We start from the raw sequence: 21,492 nt of genomic DNA on the forward strand, positions 1-21,492 counted from the left end.
TAAAGTCTCCTACTATTATTGTATTATTATCAATTTCTCCTTTTATGTCTGTTAGTATTTGCTTGATATATTTAGGTGCTCCAATATTGGGTGTGTATATGTCAATGAGTGTAATATCCTCTTCTTCTATTGATCCCTTTATCATTATATAATGCTGTTCTTTGTCTTTCTTTACGGCTTCTGTTTTAAAGTCTACTTTTTCTGATATGAGTATTGCTACCCTCACTTTCTCGTCATTTCCATTTGCATGAAATATCTTTTTCCATCTCCTTACTTTCAGTCTGTGTGTGTCTCTCACCCAAAGGTGAGTCTCTGAGCACTTATTTTTTAGAATTAGGCATAATTTACGTACAATAACATTTAGGGAATTTGTTTCCAGTTTGAAGACAATTGTATCCACCTGTGTAACCACCACCCAAAACAAGTTATAGAACATTCCCAGTACCCTATAAAACATTCCCATGTGGCCCATTCCAGTAAATTTCCACCTCAAGCAACCACTTTCCAATTGCTAACAGTTTAGATTAGTTTTGCCCAGTTTGGGCTTCATATAAATGGAATCATACAGTATTCATTCCTTTTTGTCTGGCTTCTTTCACTAAACAGTGTTTGGTAGCTTCATCCATGTTATAGTTGCCAAGTCTGATTGCTTTCTGTTTTCAAAAATATTATGAGGTACATGCTGGATCAAAAAATACTGAGAAATTAGAAAGTATGAAATAATAAGTTTTTTAATGATAAAAATTACCTTGAAGATCCTTCTGCCCTAATTTGCAGCCCAGCTTGTGAGTCTCCCATATGATGCTTGTGCTACCTGGAGCTCTGGCCTTTGTAGGAACATCTCCAATACAGGAACCCATCACTTCACGAGGCATCTAAAGTACCATGAGTCCATACTTTAAAAAAGATGTAAGAATACTATGTAAATTTCCCAGATTATTAGAAATGATCCTTCATAGTTTTAATGTGTGGAAAGGGCTCTAGTGAAGAAGGGAGAAAATTTCCTCAAACAAATAATATTTTGCTAAAGTTTCAGTTTTGTTTCTGAGTCGGAATATCTGCAGTCCTAAAAGAAGGACTCTGTTTCAAATTGCTTTCCTCCTGTAAAGAATTTGCAAGTCGTAGTCATATTTTTTCAGTAATAGATTTCTGTATTTCTAAGGAAGCCTACATAAAAAATCATTAATTTTACATATTTCCTATCTCCTTTATTATTTTACACAGTTGAATAAATTCCCTTCAAGCCTGATCAATGTCCTGGTCAACGCTTGGGTTGTGCTTAATCTTTCATGAAATCAATCAGATACTCTATGTTTTATTTCCTCAAGTAGCGACAGAATCAGGATTATTAACAATACCAATAGATCACACTCAGCTTTTTGGTTTCCTCAGTGTAAGTTAAGCCCTTAAAAACAAACTCTATAAAACATTTTATTCTGGTTTTCCTATTGTTTATGATTATATTTCCATTTGACTAACTTCATAGTAAACAACAGCAATGCAAGTGATAATGGCAGGGATAAATTAATCACTGAAATTTGTCAGCCAAAGATTATCTAAGCACTTACTTTAAACTGATTTATGAAATTTGAAGAATATCTGAAAGACAGAGACTTTTAAAAATAATGTCACATTTTACTATATATATCAGAATATAGGGCATCAAATCCAGACAGTTATATACAGCATGTGTTTCTTGAGAACAAGGACTTCTTCATCTCCTCTTCCTTTTCCTCCCTTCTCTCCATATTTTTTTTTTTTTTAACATCTTTATTGGAGTATAATTGCTTTACAATGGTGTGTTAGTTTCTGCTTTATAACAAAGTGAATCAGCTATACATATACATATATCCCCATATCTCCTCCCTCTTGCATCTCCCTCCCACCCTCCCTATCCCACCCCTCTAGGTGGTCACAAAGCACTAAGCTGATCTCTCTGTGCTATGTGGCTGCTTCCCACTAGCTATCTATTTTACATTTGGTAGTGTATATATGTCCATGCCACTCTCTCACTTCATCCCATCTTACCCTTGAGCCCTTCTACATTCTAGTTTGGTACTCAAGTGTAAGTTCCATGTCTGTCTGTTCTCTGAGTAAGATTTCTTACCTAAGTATACAGAGTTGATGATGACAGACATAGGAGGAAGCTTGGCTTCTGTCTCGACCTCTCTCTCCACATAACCAAGTCAATTACATTTTGGCTGCTAAAGCTGTTGCCTCTTCCCAGCTCCACCACTCCTGTTTTTTTCTAGACTCTAAATGAATTTGTACAATTTGTTCCTAAACTGGTCTCCATAACCTGACTCCTAACAATACATCCTCCACATGGTCCCCAGAAGAGCTTTTTATAACTCAGACCTGACCATGTCACCTTCCTGCTTGAACCAGGCAATGGTCCCCCATGATCTCAGGTGAAAAACTAAAATCTTGGCTTAGCCTATAAGGCCCTGTAAAACCTTACCGTTTTCCAGCTCTCCACCTGCATTTTCCACCTGCTCACTGTAGCAACTCAAGGCTGCTCAGGTACATGAGAGTCCAGTCTCTGAATGTATTTGTGCCTGCCTTTTTGTTGCTGTTGTTTGTTTTCATCCTGAAAGCCCATCACCCTGTCTGCACCTGGCTGATCACTATTACATTACCTTGGACTTCCAGGACCTCCCCTCCAGCCCTCATCTTTGGTCAGGTTAGGCACACACAGTAACCTGGGCCCGCCTCTACCTCACCCCTAACCATTAATATTATCTGCATCTCCTTAGATGACATTAGCACCTGATTCTTAGTCTTCTGCTGCCCCTAGCCCAAACTGTCCTTTTATCACAATGACTCTGTGTGGTTGATCAATTCAATAACTTATCTTCAAAATTCACTGACCTCTTCCACTCTGTTTTAGCAGCTCATTCCCAAGATTTTTTTTTTTAATATAATCATTGCCTAGAGCTCACCCCACTCTGAAATCTTAAACTTTATTATATCAGTGTCCAAGTAAAACCTTCAATGATGCCTTTGTCCCTTTCACTCCCTTATTCTCATTACATCTTCATGACCGCTCTTACTTTGGCTGCAACTTTTCTAACAGTCTACCCACACTCTGACTCTGCATGCTCCTCCACCAAAGAATATTTTATACTCATTCAATCTACTCCAACACAACACAAATTCATCAGTTTTCAATTAAGACTAGGCCCCCCTAGTCTTTTAATGAAGACTAGGTTTCACTAAAATCATGGAGCAAAGATCACCAATCCCCTCTTGATTAACAAATCCAATGGACTCTTGTCATTCCTGATATTTCTTCATCTTTCCATGGCATTTGCCTCCACTAATTTCTTTCTTGGTTTCTTTGTCACTGACATCCCCTGGTCAACCTGGTTTGTCTTCCCGGTCTTCTTTATGCATTTATTGTTCCAGGGGGCAGTCTTCAGCCCTCCTCTCTCACAGGCCATTTCCACACTCCAATGGCTTCAACTATGATTCATATACTGATGACCCCAAACTCTCTGCCTTTAGCTCAGCTTTCTCTCCTATATACCAGTGCCCCATGAACGTCATCACAAGAAACTCAAGCCCACGAAATCCAAAATTGAGCCTGTTGTCACTGCCCTAAAATGTTATCTTCCTCTTACATTTTTGTTGTTATTAATAAACTCAATTTCTCTCCACTCACTAACTCAAGCCAAAAATGCAAGAGTCTTCACAAATCTCTTGGTTTTCTCATTCCCCACATTAAAATAGGAATCAAGTTCTTTCTCTCCTATCTTATTCACGTCTCATATTGTCCCTTATCCATTCCCATCACTGTGTGTTGTTCAAACCCCACCATCTCTTACAATAGTCCCTCCAAGCTGACCTCTCTACCCCCAGCCTCATGGTCTTCCAGCCCATTTTTCTCATTGCAGTCAGAGGGAGCTTCCTAAACGCAAATCTCATCTCATTAGGCTCCTAGATCTCAACTTTCTATAGCTGTGGCTTCTACATGTGGTTGCACGTTAACATCGCCTAGTGAGATATTTTTAAAATATCACTCCTACAGATTCAGAGAGAACCGGTTGTGAACAGGATTGGGATGATGGCATTTTTAAAAAGTCCCAAGTGACTCTACTATAAAACCGAAGAGCAATGATTCTACAGAATAAACCCAAAAGCCCTACTTCTTGCTCCATTTTCGTATTTTCTGCCTCTATTCATTCTATACACAGCTGTATAGAGTGATCCTTCTCCACTGTCTCTGCTACCTCGGCTTCCTCTGCCTAGAACTCCTTTTCATAGCAAGTCAAGACTCTAGTCATGTTATGGGCTGAATTGTGTCCCCCAGATTTATATGTTGAAGGCCTAATTCCCAGTATTTCAGAATGTGACTGCATTTGGAGACAGGGCCATTAAGGAGGTTGAAATGAGGCCCTCGGGGGGGCTCTAATCCAATCTGACTGGTGTCTTTAAAAGAAGAGGAAATTTGTACACACAGAGAGACATCAGGGATACATACACACACACACACACAGGGAAGACCATGTGAGGACACGACTGAGAAGGCAGCCATCTGCAAGCCAGGAGAGAGGTCTCAGTTGAAGGAGCCACCTCTGTGTGGGGCAGTGCAGTCATTGTGACAGAAGCAAAAAGTGGGCATGGCAAACAGTAGGCTGACTCTGAAAACTTCTGCTTAGAAGTGACAGTTAGAATAACAACAGTTATTCTCATCTCTGACTTGACCCTCCCCAAAGAGGAATACAGTCTCGACCCATGTACCTGGTAATCAGACTTCCAGCAGCCTCAATTTTCGGTATCTACCTGTGAACCTGAAAATAATTTTAAAAACCATGTGAGAAGCTTTGGAGTACCAAGGAAAAGAGTTACTATCAAGCACATGCCTTTTATTCATTGATGGAGTGTAGCACCTTACATAAAGCCTTAGCTAAGGCCCACTAGCAGAAAAGAGTGTCTAAAATATTTAATGTAGAGACAAATATTACAGGCATACCTTGGAGATACTGCAGGTTCAGTCCCAGACCACTGCAATAAAGTGAACCTCACAATAAAGCGAGTCACATGAATTTTTTGGTTTCCCAGTGTGTATAAAAGTTACATTTATGCTATCCTGTAGTCTATCAAGTGTGCAATAGCGTTATGTCTAAAACACGTACGTATCTTAATTAAAACATACGGTATTGCTAAAAAGTGTCAAAATAGTAACATCAAAGATCACTGATCACAGATTACGATAACAAATACAATAATAATGAAAAGGTTTGAAATATTGCAGGAATTACCAAAATGTGACACAGAGACATGAAGTGCGCATATGCTGCTGGAAAAATGGAAGCAGTGTTGCCACAAACCTTCAATTTGTGGAAAACACAAATCCGTGAAGCACAAGAAAGTGAGGTCTGCCTGTATAGTGCAGTTAGGTAGCAGATGTTCAGAATTAGAGAATTTAGATGAAGAAATTTTAAAGATCATCTTCTCCTGTGCTTTTATTTACAAATATATATATACATAAAATTAAGGACCAGAGTGGTAAAAGACCTCCAGATCACCTTTCTGTGAACCAAGACTGGATCTCTGGTTGTCCTGACCCTGTGTTCCAGAGACCTTTCCATACACACTTCTGGCATCTCATATCCTAATTCTGGATTGGAATATTTAAGAAGCCAAGGATCTGAGTCATTCCGTTTAAATGAATCTCCACTGGAGAGGTTGAAATTAAAGAAAAATCTGTTCCTGTTGTGAGGCTTGCAGTATCTGGGGAACTGACTTCTCTGGAACAATGTGTTCCCTGATGCTGATGAATAAATGAGGCCTCATTGTTCATAGTTTATTTACAAATGAATCTATAGAAGCATAAAATTTAGAACTGTTCTCAATTAGTTATTCTTTCATGTTTACTCACTCAAGTATTAAATCTTCCACAATCATGAATTTCCTTTGGGAACAAGTCTTCTGGTTTTGATAGTTCCCACTATTGAAAAGTTTTTTATTGATATTTGACCTATTTTTTTCCCATACTTTTATCCCACTTATCCTACTTATCCTGTTTAGATCAGGCCACATCATCTTCCCCAAGTGCTTATGCTTTTCATATATGTTATGACTCATCCAAATTATCATTTAGTCGGGCTCTCCATGTGCATTGCTTTAGTGTTGTTATGGACCTTACTCTCTTTACTAGAATAAATCTCTCGTAATGAGATACAAAGCCCCGGGAATATCACCATACTTGCAGAGAGAGGGGCTAACTGTCCTTGTGTCTTTGTTATTAAGTGTAATATGAGGCGCCTATGCTAAAAAAAAAAAAAAAAAAAAAGAGTTTTTCCTTTCACATCACCTAGTACACTTTTGTTAATGTTTAGCCCACTAATTTCTATGTGTTTTTTCCTGTTAATTAGATTCCAACTAATAATAGGTTTTATTCTTCAGATCACATTTAACCAAAGAAATAAGTCAACGTATCCATCAGTATTCCTATTTAATGGCTTCCGTTATTCTTAATTTCCTCACCTGTTAATTGGAGAGAAGAGCCTGGTGCCATACTTTGCACAAAGTAGATTCGTAATTATTAGCTTTTTTTTCCTCCTATCATTCCCATTTCTACTTCCCACCAGTGCCTTTTTCTTCCTTAGATACCCCATGAGCTACCTACGCTCTGCCTTTAACCCTAAAGCTTCTGTTGATTGATGCTACAGCTTTCATTAGCACCTTCCCTGGATCATGTCATTATTTCCTTTTGTTTACAGAATTTCAGCCCTGTTTTCCAGCTAAGTGCAGCTTCTCTGTTCCTAACAGAAAATAAATTCTTTTTGTCAGTAAATCTCAGGAGACCATATTATGTCCTTTACTAAAATTCCAATATAACATCTGCTGAATCTTACAGTTCAAGCCAAAAAGAAGTTATTAAGTTTGTATAGTTTGATTTGTTTTTTGTAAACGCTGGTTATATACTGCTAATCACTTGTATTCTAATAGGTGTCCAATTTACCATCATATAATCTATTCCTTCTAGAACATGGATGCAAGTCTATTTTAAAATAACATGACGTTTTTATAATTATAAAAGTGGTACTAGCTCATTGTACAAACTCTGAAAAGTCAGGTGAAGTACAAAGAAAAAAGAAAAAGAATGCCTGCAGTTATTGATACATTGCAGAGATAACTCTCTTAACATTTTAGTGTATTTTGCTCACATACATTTTACCCAAGTTGAATATATGAAACTATGCGCCTATTTCTTTTCTTATAAAACAATACAGTAAACTTTAATGAGTACTATATTGTTTTCATTTTTTCTTTCCTCAACTTTCCACAATTAAATTTTTTCCATATAAGTCAACAAATATTAACCTCCTAAATACAGCATAAATTTAAATCATAACTCAACAGCCAATGTAAGCACATACTGTAGCTCAGTGGACTTCAAAAGAAGTCATTACAGATTTTAAACAAATATGATTTGGGTTTTTTTATTCTCTAAAATTTCTGCTTTTCATTAGGGGCTGACTTTGAAACTCATCATTACATTCTAATGATTCTCAATTTCTCCATTGCCTTTCTCTTGTTATAAATCACCAAGTGGTAATAAATAATAGAAAATCCAAAATTGGCTGACATAAGGGACAATTTTGTTTTCACTGTCTTTCCACGGACAAACTTGCACTAATTTTCTTTACTTCTAATACAAAGATCCTCTTAATCTTGCAACAATCCATCCATATTTTGGTTTGGCTTTAATCTTCACCTTCCTTTCTTATTCCCATCCCCCCCCCGTTCCTTTGTAATGAGTTTTTATTATGTTGAGCATGATTGTTCATCATTGATAGAAAGTTTTCCTAGTATTTTCAGACTTTCAGTGAATTCCAACTAGGTTGACTGAATACAGATGCTGCTTCTTTTTTATGACTCACCAAATTGGCCTATGAATAAATCCGAGACATTCTTGAGAGGTTATATTTTAGCTTTGGAATGATTAGCAAGCTCATAGACAGATGGGTAGTTCTAATTTGCCAGGAGTGCCTACATTTTTTCAAGATTTAGTATGTCTACTTGCAGGGGAAGAAGGCTGTTCCACTTTTCCTTGGGTTGTAGTTTCTGAGACAGATGCCCATTCAGACACTTCGTTGTTGGGCATTTGAAGAGTTCACTGCTGCAACCCTTCCTATCCTACAGTGCTGCACCTACACTCCTTAACACTCTCCTTCCAGCTGGGAGGATCCTACCACACTTTGAGATTCATGAGCACAGTGACTGGATTTGGTTCTTTTCTGAATCCCCAGTGTCTGATCCAATGCTTGGCACCTAATTGACACTTGAGTTGAAATGATCAATCAGATATGGTAAAGCTCATTCCGTATCAATCTCCTTTATTCTGTACAAATCATTTCAAATGACTAACCTAAACATCATTACACAAAAGTCAACAATACAGTGTTGTGATTCAACTAATGGGCTTGGGAAGTAGTCTGTCTAGATTAGATTCCCAGCTCTACCACTTACTTGCTTTGTGAACTTGAACAGATGACTAAATTGCCTCAAATCTTCTGTCTACAAAATGGGAATGATCCTAATACCTAAATGACAGGATTGCAATTAGATGCGCATTTTTCAGGACAGTACCTTGCACGTAGTACTTATTCAATGCATACTAACAGCAATTATGGGTATGGAAGGTCTCTGATGGAACACAAGGGAGCACTCATTTACACTGGACTGTATTAGTGTAAATCAGTATAGTCTAAGTGTGATGGAAATGAAAAGAAGAACACAAGCGTCTCAAAAATATTTCTGGGCATATAAATTTTGATCTAAGAGGAAATGCTGAAGGAGTTCCTTTCTGGATAAGAAAGCACAGGGAGATCACACACAATAAAACAATGTCATCAGCACTTGTCTGATTAAATTCCATCTCTGGAATCCTCTTTCATTGTATCTCAAGCCTAAGTCCAGTCTCCCCAACAAGAGTATAAGTTCCTTGGGTGTCAAGTCTGGGTCATAAATTTCTGGGTGACACAAAGAGCGGGTTGGGTTAATAAATAAAAAACAAATGGATTACTCTTACAACTTTGTTAGATTGTTTCCATATATCAGTCCTATTAACTTGAAAAATAAAAAGTGAATTGAAAGATTAACTTTATTATCAATTTAGCCCCAATGTTTCCTTTCAACCTCGTATGAACTCACTGGCCATCCTCCTCCTCCAGCAATGCACTAATCCCCTATTTGTAGACTCTTCTGACCCTTTGGTTTCAGTTCCCACTTTCTTTACCTGGAAGTTAAAGAAACCAACAGCTACTGTTGTGTTTTTAAAATCTTCAAAAGCAGGAGAGAGTGCCAGCTCACTGAGAACAGAAGGGGTGGTCTACTCTTCGAGCACCAATGTTTAAGCTTAGGTGCCCCCAGGATTTGTGATATCTGAGACCAGTGAGTAGCCTCCTTGAATGAATATGCTTGGTTCAATAAATCACTGTGGAAGAAATAAACTAATTTCCTAGTTTAAAGAGGCCATTGTCTCCTGAAATACTATTGTTTTTGTAAAACTGGGAACTAAGACAATATTTTTTTAGACAAATGTCTGATTTGGTGGTTCTGGTTAAGATGTGTTGTCACTAAAGGTTTGGTGAACCAGCAGTTCTGTCTTCATCAAGAATGGCAAGATAAAAGATAGCAGAGGAGGTGGGTTTGGATATATTGGGTTGGCCAAAAAGTTCGTTCGGGTTTTTCATGCCACCTTATTTCGGAAGAACCCAAACGAACTTTTTGGCCAACCCAATAATAAATTAAACTTAAACCGTAAGGTTTAAAGCAGATTTCTAAGGTGACCAGGGTAGCCTCTCCTCCGGAGAGCTTTAGTGGGCTCAGTCAGGGGCTTTTGAAACGGTTTTCCTTTGATTCAACAAAGATGTTTGGTTATTTTGGACAATAATTTGTTACCCATCCCCCTTTCCCCTTTAATTTGTCTATTGTCAAATAAAGTCATCTTTTTTTGATAGCTGGAATTCAGGAGGCATTGACATCTTGTGATGTGAGTTAAACTCTTTTGTGGTCACTGCCCCCATTACCTGGCCTCAAGCCAGCCTGAAGTCCCCTCTGATGTATAAATCTCCTTTGCTAATCTGGCATTTATTTGGCCCCTTTCTGTTCATCATGAATCTCCCTAACTTGTGAATCCATGCTCTCCTTAGTAGTCATTCATCAGAAGGATCCATTTTATCTCCTCAAAGAAATCAGATTCATATTTTTCTGTTATAAAAAACAGTCATCCAGATGAAAGGGCCATTGATCGTTAAACACTGAAGCACCTGCCAAGGGAAGGTATGGCTTTTGCTCCAGAGAAACTCCTCAGGTCCCAGAGCCATATGTGGGGTGACTTACAGAGTCCTGTCACAAGGCAGGGTTAGGCAGGGCCTTCGTGAGCAGCGGTGTTCAAGCTTCAGAGCCTCAGAGCTCACTCTAGAGATGAGTAACTTCAGGGCCAGAAAGGGACCATGAGTACAAAGGCAGGACTTCGCTTAGAATTCTACAAAGCTTTGCAATAGTAAGTCCAGGAACACTGGCTGAGATTAAACCCACGCTGAGTCAAACAAATTGACTCCATTGGACAAAGATGCTGAAACATCATGCTCCCCTTGTTCTACTTTGTCCCTGCCTCTTCCACATGGCTCCCCAATGTGGATTGGTGGCTTTTCAGTTAGTACACATTTCTCGAAATTTGAACCCTGATCTTTATAAATTCTGCCTAAATATATGCACATGTGTTTTTCTAGCTATAACATTTACATAATGTTGAAGAAGCAAAATAATATTATCCATTCACTTTTGTTTCTCAATTTTCAGAAAGTTTGTATTTCTTCCCTCTAAGTTTGGACTATGTGAACAGGTCATTCCCAGAGTAAAGCATTCAGGCAGATGTTTCCTTCAGGGGCAGACCGCGTAGGAGGAAATCTCTTTGATTCTTTTCTCTCTCTTTCTCTCTCTTACCCTCTTCTGCTTCTTTCATACCCTCTCCTGTTTCTTCTCACCTTTTCTTCACAGCATATGAGAAATGAGGATTCAGCAGTCACCCTTCAATATAGACAATATAAAATCTAAACAAGATAACCCAGGCCCTACAGAGGAAACAAAAGTGAGCTCTATAAAACATGAAGAAATGGAATATGCAACATAAACACAGAACAAACCTTGTTTCTCCAGAAACTGGTCTTCTTTAGCTATGGGCGGTAAGTCTTGCTTCCTGGAGATGACCACTGTAAAATGGATAAAAACACACCCGTGAAACAGATAATCAAGTTAATCTTTTGACCCTAATCCTATTATTTTAATCTTTAAAAAAGAAAACAAAGGCTATTCATTATTGTTAAGTCAGAAAACATTCTAGTGTGATTCACATTTTATCCCACTTTCTCTTTCTAAGAGGCCAAACAGCAATAATTAAGAACATACAAGTGCCAAATAGGGCAAAGAATAAGGAATCCTTTCTGCAGAACTGGAAAAACCTGTATTTGATTTACATAAGGACCCTTTCTTTTTTCTTCATTTTAGTTAAATATACCAGTTTCAAAAAGCGTTCCCCATGACATCGATTTTGCCACTACAAAAGAAAAGTAGAAGGATTAAATGTACTCTGTTGGGTATTTATTGTTATAATAATTAATAATAATAATAATAATTATATGAAGGTTTGGTTCTTAGGAAACAAGACGATTATCAAGGCTCTTTTCCAAAGACCTTGATTTTGAGGAGTGAGTAAGGAAGATTGCTGAACATCTTGTCTTTCTATCTTTCATATAGACTGCTCCATTGTTTATTAGTACAATGCAGAAATGATGCATCCTTCCTACTTTGTTTCCCTAAAAAGAATTCAATTGTACTATAAGTCTTATAAAATAGTAGAATCACTTAATATATATTTCTTCTATATTTGCTTATATGTGTGAAAAATGTCTCTATAAACATTTAAGAGATTAACTTTGACTCTCCCATTTGGCTTCAAGTCCCCTGAAATTAAAAATGTGCTATTTATTTTGATGGAACAGGACATAAAATTGGTAAGCCTTCTCCGTTTGTCACTCACAATTGTCTTTTTTTCTCTCCTAAATTTATGAGGTCTTTATATCCACTGTTTTCTTTCCTTTTTCCTTATAGTTCCTCTTCCAACAGTGTTTGCTTTTTACCAGTCCCTGAAGAGTTTCTGTTGTCATCATTTAACATTTGAATGGCAGTAATATTTTACAAAATGCTTTACAATTGCTTTTTACAAGTTATTCTCATGCCTTCAATAACTCTTAGGTTATTACTCGCAGTCCAGAGTTTTGCTGTTATTTGTAAGCACACAGGCATTCCTCTTGACGCAGCCTTTTCCAGTAGGTTTGGAAACCTTTCATTGGAAATCGTGTTCAGTGTTTTTTCTTTATGTTCAGTCTTAAGCTGCACAGGTTTTGAATATATTAGTTGTAGGAGCCTTAAAACTTTCTTGTGGTTTTTTGTTCTTAAATAGGAAATGCCATTTTAGATCAAAAGGAAAGTATTTTATTTTGTCTCTACAGACTCTCTGAAACATAGAAGAATATGGGGTAATTTGATGCACACAATATTGAACCTGGAAAATCCTCAAATAGTAGATGAGATAAAAAGTACAGAAGTCCTAAGAAATACGAGTTATTGGAATACATATTTAAAACTTCAGACCAATTCCTGGATGGGATTTTAAAATAGCATATTTTTTAAAAGATTCTTTGTGTCTCCACAGTTAACAGAAATTCTGATCTGTATCACCACTCAGTTAAAGAATTTAGTATGAATGTTGATTTATTGATGTACGTTATTTTAAGAGTATATTCATGCTTCTTCCCTTCCTGTTCCCAGATAGTCGCCAGAAGAGTGAAGCTTTGAAGCGATTTTCCCAAATACCAAACTCTCTCAAGTTCTGTAAGATTCAGTCATTGACTACAACTTCAGACAACTTCTATACGTGGTCTTTATAAGAAACCACAACTAATGCCCATACAGGTTTCCACCATTAGCGCATTGGGAGCCCCATTAGGGAAATGTGGCAGAGGATGGGTGTGCTGCTTTCTGGAGTGTCTTTACACTCTGATGTCTGAGGAGACCACACGCTCCTTTAAATCTCCTAAGAAACAACTTGAGCTAAAGTCACATTTGAGCTAATGTCAAGTCACACTTTTCTCCTTGGTAATATTTTTGACTTTTGGGTTATCTTGGTCTTTTCATTGCTCTACTGTACTTTGTCTAACAATCAGTTAAATTCATTCCCCTAGGGCAGTTATTCCCAAGCTTTTTCATATCAAGTCACATATAAAACGATTGTATTTGTACAGCACATCAGAGTAAACTGGGGAGGATTTTGGAGGTTTCTATATGGCACTTGGCACTTATATACAAAAAAAATATGGTATTTTCTTTACCTGATATAGATATGCTAAGAAAAGCAAACCACAAATGCTAGGGAGAATATTACATGCTGAGTTTGTATACAATTTCCAAATAAAATCTTTTCACATTTTAAAATGAGAAATTGGAGCTTGCTTTAGCATAATAGCATTTTATGATACAGTTTTATGGCTTGCTGGCCACACATACATCCTAATCAAGATTTCTTTGATGATGATCTTTTCACATTCTTGATAGAAGTCATCTGTGAGAAACTGCTCACAGGAGTAGGAGGTAGCAAATAGCAAAAACATATTTATTACTTTTTCTCCTTTTGACAGACTCCTTCATACCATTTAGCACAATTCAAACAATGCAAACTCTTTAAACATCAATGGTATATCAATGTTTTAAATATAACAACTCTTCCTTTTCCTTCATTGATAAATATAATATTTGAATTTCTTGTTATACAAAAACAAATTTCAAATCCAATCGGTATTTTTAAAAATCAAGTATTTCAAATACTGATGAAGATTTTCCTCAACAATATACAAATGTTACTTGGTCTTAATAAGTTTTTGTAAATACGCAAATTATTGTATTGACTACACATCCCTTGCAAATTATTTTAATCTGAATTTACTAAAGTTGAAATTTTTGCTTTGTCATTACATATTAATACATTTTCCATAACCTTTGCAAATTTCCATCAAATAAGCTATTTTGAAGCCAAAACCTATACTTCAGCATATCTGCAAAGTGAAAAATGTCCAATTTTTTTTCAATTTCTCTTTTAGTTTATAAACTGTTGACAAAACTCTTTCTTTGGACAGCCAATGCAATTAAATATGAACCAGCAGAAAGTGGTATTCTGATGGTATTTTTTGCAAAAATCTGAAAATAGATAGGACTGTGGCTGCTTGGATTTTATTAGATTATCATTTTGATAATATGGGTAATTCAGATCTATAGACTGACATTTATATCTGAGAGCACCTGTATAAATAAGACAATATATTACTTAGTCTCTGGAGGTTCAGAAGGAATTCTTGATGTAAAGCCTTCTTGCGGTGCTACCATAATATATTACTTTTCTTTTTTTTTAATATAGATTTATTTTATTTATTTATTTGTTTGTTTTTTGGCTGTGTTGGGTCTTCGTTGCTGCATGTGCTTTCTCTAGTTGCGGCGAGCGGGGGCTACTCTTTGTTGTGGTGCGCGGGCTTCTCGTGGCGGTGGCTTCTCTTGTTGCGGAGCACGGGCTCTAGGCACGCGGGCTTCAGCAGTTGTGGCTCGCAGGCTCTAGAGCACAGGCTCAGTAGTTGTGGCGCACGGGCTTAGTTGCTCCGCAGCATGTGGGATCTTCCTGGAACAGGGCTTGAACCCGTGTCCCCTGCATTGGCAGGCAGATTCTTAACCACTGCGCCACCAGGGAAGCCCATATTACTTATTTCTAATGACTGTTGCAACTCCAGTAATTTGTTAGGAAATTTTCTTGCAGAGTAAATATGGTTCTCCCAAGTATTTTTCTTTAGGGCTCTGACAAGCATTATTACTATTACTCAGCAATGAAAACTTTTTTTGACTTATAATCGTCTGGGTCAATGTTTTCTCTGTCACCTGACATGTTATCAATGAATCTACAAATATTATTATTTAAAAATAGGCCCTCTTGGATTTCTTTTCCAGCTAGCTCCACTTGATGTACGAATATGTCTCATGCCGTGTGGTGAAAAGAACAATTCTGTGATAATGTGAGAAAGTTTGACTTTGGTTGTTAATTATGCCACCTCGGAAGGAGGTTTTTTGATTTCAACATGCTGCCATTTTTAGAATTAATCTCTTTGTAAAAATCATGTTTCTTATTTTGTACCTTAAAAAGTTCAAATTGTTTTCTGTGTCTAATGACTCTTTTATTGTGAGATGTCAGTGTTTTGTTTAATTGGCATCATTATTTCATTTGATAATTTTTCTATGTAAATAAGACATTTAGGCTGAGAAAGAGAAAACTTATGAAAGCATATGAATCTGTATCTGAAATAATCATTTTATTATTGATTTTGTAACTTACACTTTTTATTTGGACTACTAGGTTTGTCCTGTATACATATGAAGATATATGTACTTTGTTGTGTATTTGCTATGAAAATAAGTACCTGTAAAAAGTAATCCTATTTAAATATAAAGTTCTTGACTGTAGGCCTTTATGATTCATGTTTAATTTTTTTTCCAAATGCATTTTTAGGTTGTCTACATTTTCAGGAAATTTTTAAAATATCACACGAAAACTGAGTCAATTTCAAGTAGTGAAACATTCATTTCTATTTAATTCAATAATTAAAATTCTAAAAATTAAAAAGTACAAATAGCACTTTACTCTAATATGACAAAATATTTTTGAGTTTGATTTTCTGAAGCTGTAAATTTTACAGTCCCCTTAAAAATTGATTTGATAGAATTACTTTTAATGATTATTTTTTTAAACACTGGGTTTTTTTTCTAAATTTCTAAAAGCAGAAAATAATTCATTGTGAAATCCACTTAAAAATCAGGTCTCAGCCAATTAACACCAAAAGCTAATGAAAATATTTTTAAAAAGAGAATTAAGAAAATTAACAAAATTACTTTATCCCTTCCTTGACCTTCTGCTTAGTTACCCTGAGCTACAGAGAATTTTGTTGGTTCTATTTTTCGTAAGTAGAAAATTCTAAAATCCCTTTTGGGAACCATCATGGTATTAAATAATTGAGAATTATTTCTTACATAATTGAGATTACCAATTTTCTCCTTGTTTGTTTCTTTAACCACTCCACTTCCTTCCCTCTTCTCACTGCCATCACCCAGGGTCAAGTATTCAAAAACTTCCATGTTGTTTCTGAATCCAAGGACACTCCCTGGGCCAAGCCGTTCTATGCACAGCTAGCAGTTTGGTGTGAAATCTGATTATGGGGCAACTCTGCCCAGAAGGCTGAATGGCTTCTGGTTGTCCCTAGAGCCAGCTCCACACTCAGTGTGGCATTCAGGACCCTCCACAGCGTGGGTCCAGTTTGCCTTTCTAATCTGGCTTCTTGTTCCTCCACTTCTGCATTCTACACAGTTAAGCTCAGTGGCCTTTGTTAGAATCCTTGTAGGAAGAGTGCAACCAATAACTAGCAAGTGATATGGGGAGCTAGTTCTAAGTGGAGGTACTAACATCAGGAGAACTTGGGCCAATTTCAGTGATCCTAACATGTCCTTACCTAGCCAGTCTAGAGCCACTTGGAATACTTTGTCCCCATAGCAATCTCTGAAGGGATGTACTAACAGTTAATTTCAAATAACTTCTTTCAGGAAGTCCCATCTGATCAACCACCCAGGCATCATACTTTTTCTTTGCTTCATAGAACAATGTATTTTGCCATTTATTGAACTCTGCTATAGCTGTTTTGGTTTCCTTGGTTTATCTCCAACTATATATTTTTGCTATACCAAGGTAGAACCCTTAATGTATTGCTTTATGTATGTCACATGGTCCCTGAAATAATCTTTTTTGTAAAAGGAGCTTTACCAATACTTACTGAATCAAAACAAATGTGTTTATAAAACCTATTCAAATGTTGATATATTTTATTAATACAACTCACCACATTTGAGGCAGTTCATCTGTCAAGAAGATGGTATTTAAAGTGACTGGGGTTTCTCAGAAGCCATAAGAGGGTAAAGTCACCTCCTTCTTTTTTGGAGAAAATATCTGGTATTCCATAAGTTTAATAACAATAATGTTAACATTTAGAGAGAGAACAGCAACTCCTTTATTCTCAAAATAAGTGTGAATATATTTAATGACAGTGACAATTCTCTATTACAAAATTCAAAAAGAGATCAGAGTTTGCATGCAAACCAGTTTTATATGTATCAAGTGCAGGAAAACGTGTGAAGTAGTCAGTCATTAAAGGTACATTCTGAATCACAATCAAAATGCTCAACAATCTTCTATGAAGAAGGTAAAAAAGTGCACTCTAGAAATTAATAATTGTTTTATTCCTGATATTTAATACTGATTTTGAATACATATAAATACAATGGTTGCAAATAACATTTTTGACTTGCACAATCATATCTAATTAGTTGCTTATTATAAGGAGTAGGAAAGCCAAGTAGATGGAGCAAGTTTGTATTGTTTTGCAGTAATGATGCTATATTTATGGTTTCAGGGTTTTTTTTACTTTATTAGGATGTTTATAAATGAGTTCACCACTTAATATTGTACTTTGTTCTATCATATGAGCCCCCTGGAAAATAAAATAAAATAAAATAAAATAAAATAAATAAAATAAAATAAAAGTAAAATAATACAAGATAAAATAAAATAAAATAAACACACACTTACCTTCGGAGAAACTTTGTTTCCCTTCCTGCAGTCAAAAGTACTAGCATATAGGCTTCCTAAAATAATCTCCAAGAATATTTGTATGATCAGACTTGTTGAGAAGTTTTGTGGCAAATCAGGCTGTAATCCTTTGATATCACTGGACTGAAAAAAAGGTTTGTCTTATTGAAGAAGGGAAATAAAAATCATTTTTAAGGATAGTTTGTAAAAGATTTAGATTCACAGACCATGAAAGCTGGAAAGGACCTAAGTAGCATAACTCCTCATTTCTTTCAGAGAAGGAAATGAGGCACAAAGAAGTTTCACCAAATGACTATTTTAACGACAAGCCTCATGGATGAGAGAGAGAGATGTAAGAATGTAGGTGTCCTGAGTCCTGGTGCAGTGTTCTCCCCACCGTTCTCACTTTACTTCTGCTAATGACATTCTAGTTTTATCTGTAAGGCTTGGGAGCATGAGTATGCCACACTGTCTTTTACAAAACTAAGAAAACTTCAGCCAGATGAGCACCTCTCCAGTTAGCTGCTCTTATATCTTTAATGAGGAGGGGAAAGCAGCTGGGGAAGGAGGGGCAAAGATAATTGCAGGAGAACTATCTGAAAAGGAGACTGTGGGAGGTTTTCAGAGGATTGTGGTTGCAACTCAGGTTACAGAGTAAAATGCTCCTACTGTCTAGCTCTCGTATCTGACCACGAAGGTACTTTGCTCCACATGGCCACCAGTTTTGCTTGCCTAATGAGTTGGAATAGGGTCAGGTTGGTGACAAGGTCAGATGGGGATTTGGAATCACTTGACATAGAGTCCAGTTTACAAAAGAGAACTCCCTCCGCAAAGGATCGCATTTCTATCACCGCTGGGTTCCGTCACCTGCAGAAGCACAACTCAGGTTATTCTTCCTCAGTCCCTTCATCAAAACCTCAGACACTATCCATGTTATTTTTTCAAATATGGGAACAAAATCGTTCTATTCATGGAAGAAATGCCCCTCTAACTTATAAATTAAACCTGAAGAAAACTTCCCCCTTTCTCAGGAATGTTTATAAAGAAAAAAAAAATCATTTTTCATGACTGAGAAAAGCTTTCCCGTTGACTGGTTGATAAAGGGCTTTGGCCCAAAGGTCTGATTCGACCTAAAGAAAAACTATCACACTGGAACAGTCTGGGAAACGTTTCCATTTTCAGAGTATGGGTGAGAATAAACTTACACTTTTCCAGAAGAAATAATTTCTGCAAGTTAATCATATCCTTATGTTTCAAGATAGAATTTGGAGCCAAACTGGCAAAGAAACATGGCACAACTAACTTTTTAAATCCATAGTCTATCTTGTTTCTCTCTGCAATTATTTAAAATTTAAACCAGCTTCCTCAGATGTTTCTATGTGTCTCATTTCTATGAAACTCATCCTTTCAATAATCAATGGCAATTATATTTGGTATAATATTTGTTGAAAAATTGTATCATTTGTTGCAAAGACAATAATCGAAAGCTTTTGGTTATTTATTGAGTGTGATCATCCCCACTATTTCTTCCGTTAGTTAAGACAGTCAAGAATGAGTTGTCTTTAAAGCCATGAAGCAAAGCCTGGTTAGAACTTGGAGATTTTGATTTGTGTTGCCCCTTAAATTCTCCTGAGATAAGTCATACAGGAAGAACATGAAGCAAATTTCTTCCTGATCCCATTTCTCTCCACACACAAGAACATTTTAGGAAAAGGTTTCTTAAATCTATCAATAAACACCGATAAAATTTTGTACAATTATACATATTTTAAATGTTTCACTTTTATATCTATTACTTGAAGTTTCAAAAATTAAGCTGCTAGCTGTCACCTTGATGAAACAAGTTTAAATGCAGCCCTTTAAAAAAGAAATTGCGGCCTTCCCTGGTGGTGCAGTGGTTGAGAATCTGCCTGCCAATGCAGGGGACACGGGTTCGAGTCCTGGTCTGGGAAGATCCCACATGCCGCGGAGCAACTAGACCCGTGCGCCACACCTACTGAGCCTGCGCGTCTGGAGCCTGTGCTCCGCAACAAGAGAGGCCGCGACAGTGAGAGGCCCGCGCACCGCAATGAAGAGTGGCCCCCACTCGCCGCAAATAGAGAAAGCCCTTGCACAGAAACGAAGACCCAACACAGCCAAAAATAATAAATAAATAAATAAAAATTAAAAAAAAAATAAAAAAGAAATTGCAAAAGATGGTTTAAAAAGTAAATTAACAGAACTCTATAACATTATTAAACTCTATAACATTATTATTCAGCCTCTTGCTGAAGCTACGGTGAAAAGAAAAGGACATTATCATAAATCCCTGTTGGAAATGCATATTTTTAGAAAATCCAGAAGAATTTCTAAGCAATCCATAGCAACCATTGGCACTGCAGGCTAAGAAAACCACCTTAAATGTGTACAACCCACTTTAGCCTCAAACTCTTTTTTGCAGCTTGTTTTACGAATAGACTTCTTTAAATAACAAAAAACAGTATATATATATATTTTTAATTAAAAGAACACTGAAATAAAGAAAAGTAACCTGTATTCCCAGCACCCAGAGAATTACTATTACACTGGTTACATATTAATGTATCTCTAATTTATTTTCTGTATACACTTACTAAAATATGAAATGTATTCCATATAGTGTTTGTAAGCTACTTTGTATCTTAGTGTACAGGACATATTTCCATATCACTAATATTATTTAATAAGTTATCATTAATTTTAAACTTTATTTTATCTTCTGTTATTGGATCTTTGCATCATTTCCAAGTTTTTGTTGTCTTAAACAATGCTGTAATCCTTCTTATCTTTAAGCCTTTGAACACATCCATAATTATTCCCTTAAGAAAATGTCCTACAAATAGAATTTCTGGGTCAAAGATTAGTATATATTTTAAGACTTTTAATACATATTGCCAAAGTGCCTTCCAAAATTGATACAATTTATCCTCCCAGTATCTGTGAACAAATGTTTCCACTTCTCAATCTTTAACAACCTCAAGTGTTATAATTTTTAATCATTCTTTGGCAATTAGGTTGGTAAAAATTGCATTCCTTTATGGGCTTAGCTTGCATGGCTTTAATTGAACCTTTTTTTTTAAAGGAACTTCAAATAAGTTAGTAATAGGTGATGTCAAAGAATGCAACCCAGTGTTTTCGTAATTCACAAGCCCTATGGTGCAAATTTCTCCATTGCACCTCCATTTAGCAGGCCCCATCACTGGTCTTAAAGAATGGGTTTTACCCCAAAACTAAAACAATAATCTATTAAAATTATATTATCATACATATTTTTAAAAGATCTCCTAGAAATATTTTTACATATATTCTTGAATAGCTTCTGTATTTTAGTATCATTCTAGGAAAGACCACCAGCTATACCACCAGTATAGTTTCTCTATTTTAGTATCATTCTAGGAATTCCCCACAATTCACTGGCAAGCAGTGGAGGCATCCAGGGAAACCCAACTTTCTATGTGTTATAGTGTGTTCTTACTGACTGAGAGCAAGTTGGGTCAACTCAAAGGCTCAAATCAACTATTTTGACTGAATTTACCCATCACTTAAGGAAGTCACTTACTCTGAATAGAGCTTTGACTAGTAATTTGTCAGAACAGAAATCACTTCATTTAAAATGGCTCAGTGATTTTCATACATAAACTTAGCCTCCACAAAATATTCGAGAAAGGAAAAATGGAGTCATTTGGCCATGGAATGCAAGGGAGGAAACACATCTGTAATCAATGAACAAG

General features: G+C 36.4%; 1 long non-coding RNA gene across 2 annotated transcripts in view; it reads left to right on the forward strand.

The window, feature by feature from the left end:
* Positions 1-19,618, forward strand: part of LOC309666536 — a 347,146-nt gene extending 327,528 nt beyond the window's left edge. For both annotated transcript variants that reach the window (XR_014267149.1, XR_014267150.1), the window contains one exon: positions 11,017-19,618. This is a non-coding gene — a long non-coding RNA (uncharacterized lncRNA). The remainder of the gene's footprint in view (positions 1-11,016) is intronic.
* The last annotated feature ends 1,874 nt before the right edge of the window (positions 19,619-21,492 follow it).

Source organism: Balaenoptera physalus (assembly GCF_965194825.1).
Source record: "Balaenoptera physalus genome assembly, chromosome: 9".
In the NCBI taxonomy this organism is placed as follows: domain Eukaryota; kingdom Metazoa; phylum Chordata; class Mammalia; order Artiodactyla; family Balaenopteridae; genus Balaenoptera; species Balaenoptera physalus.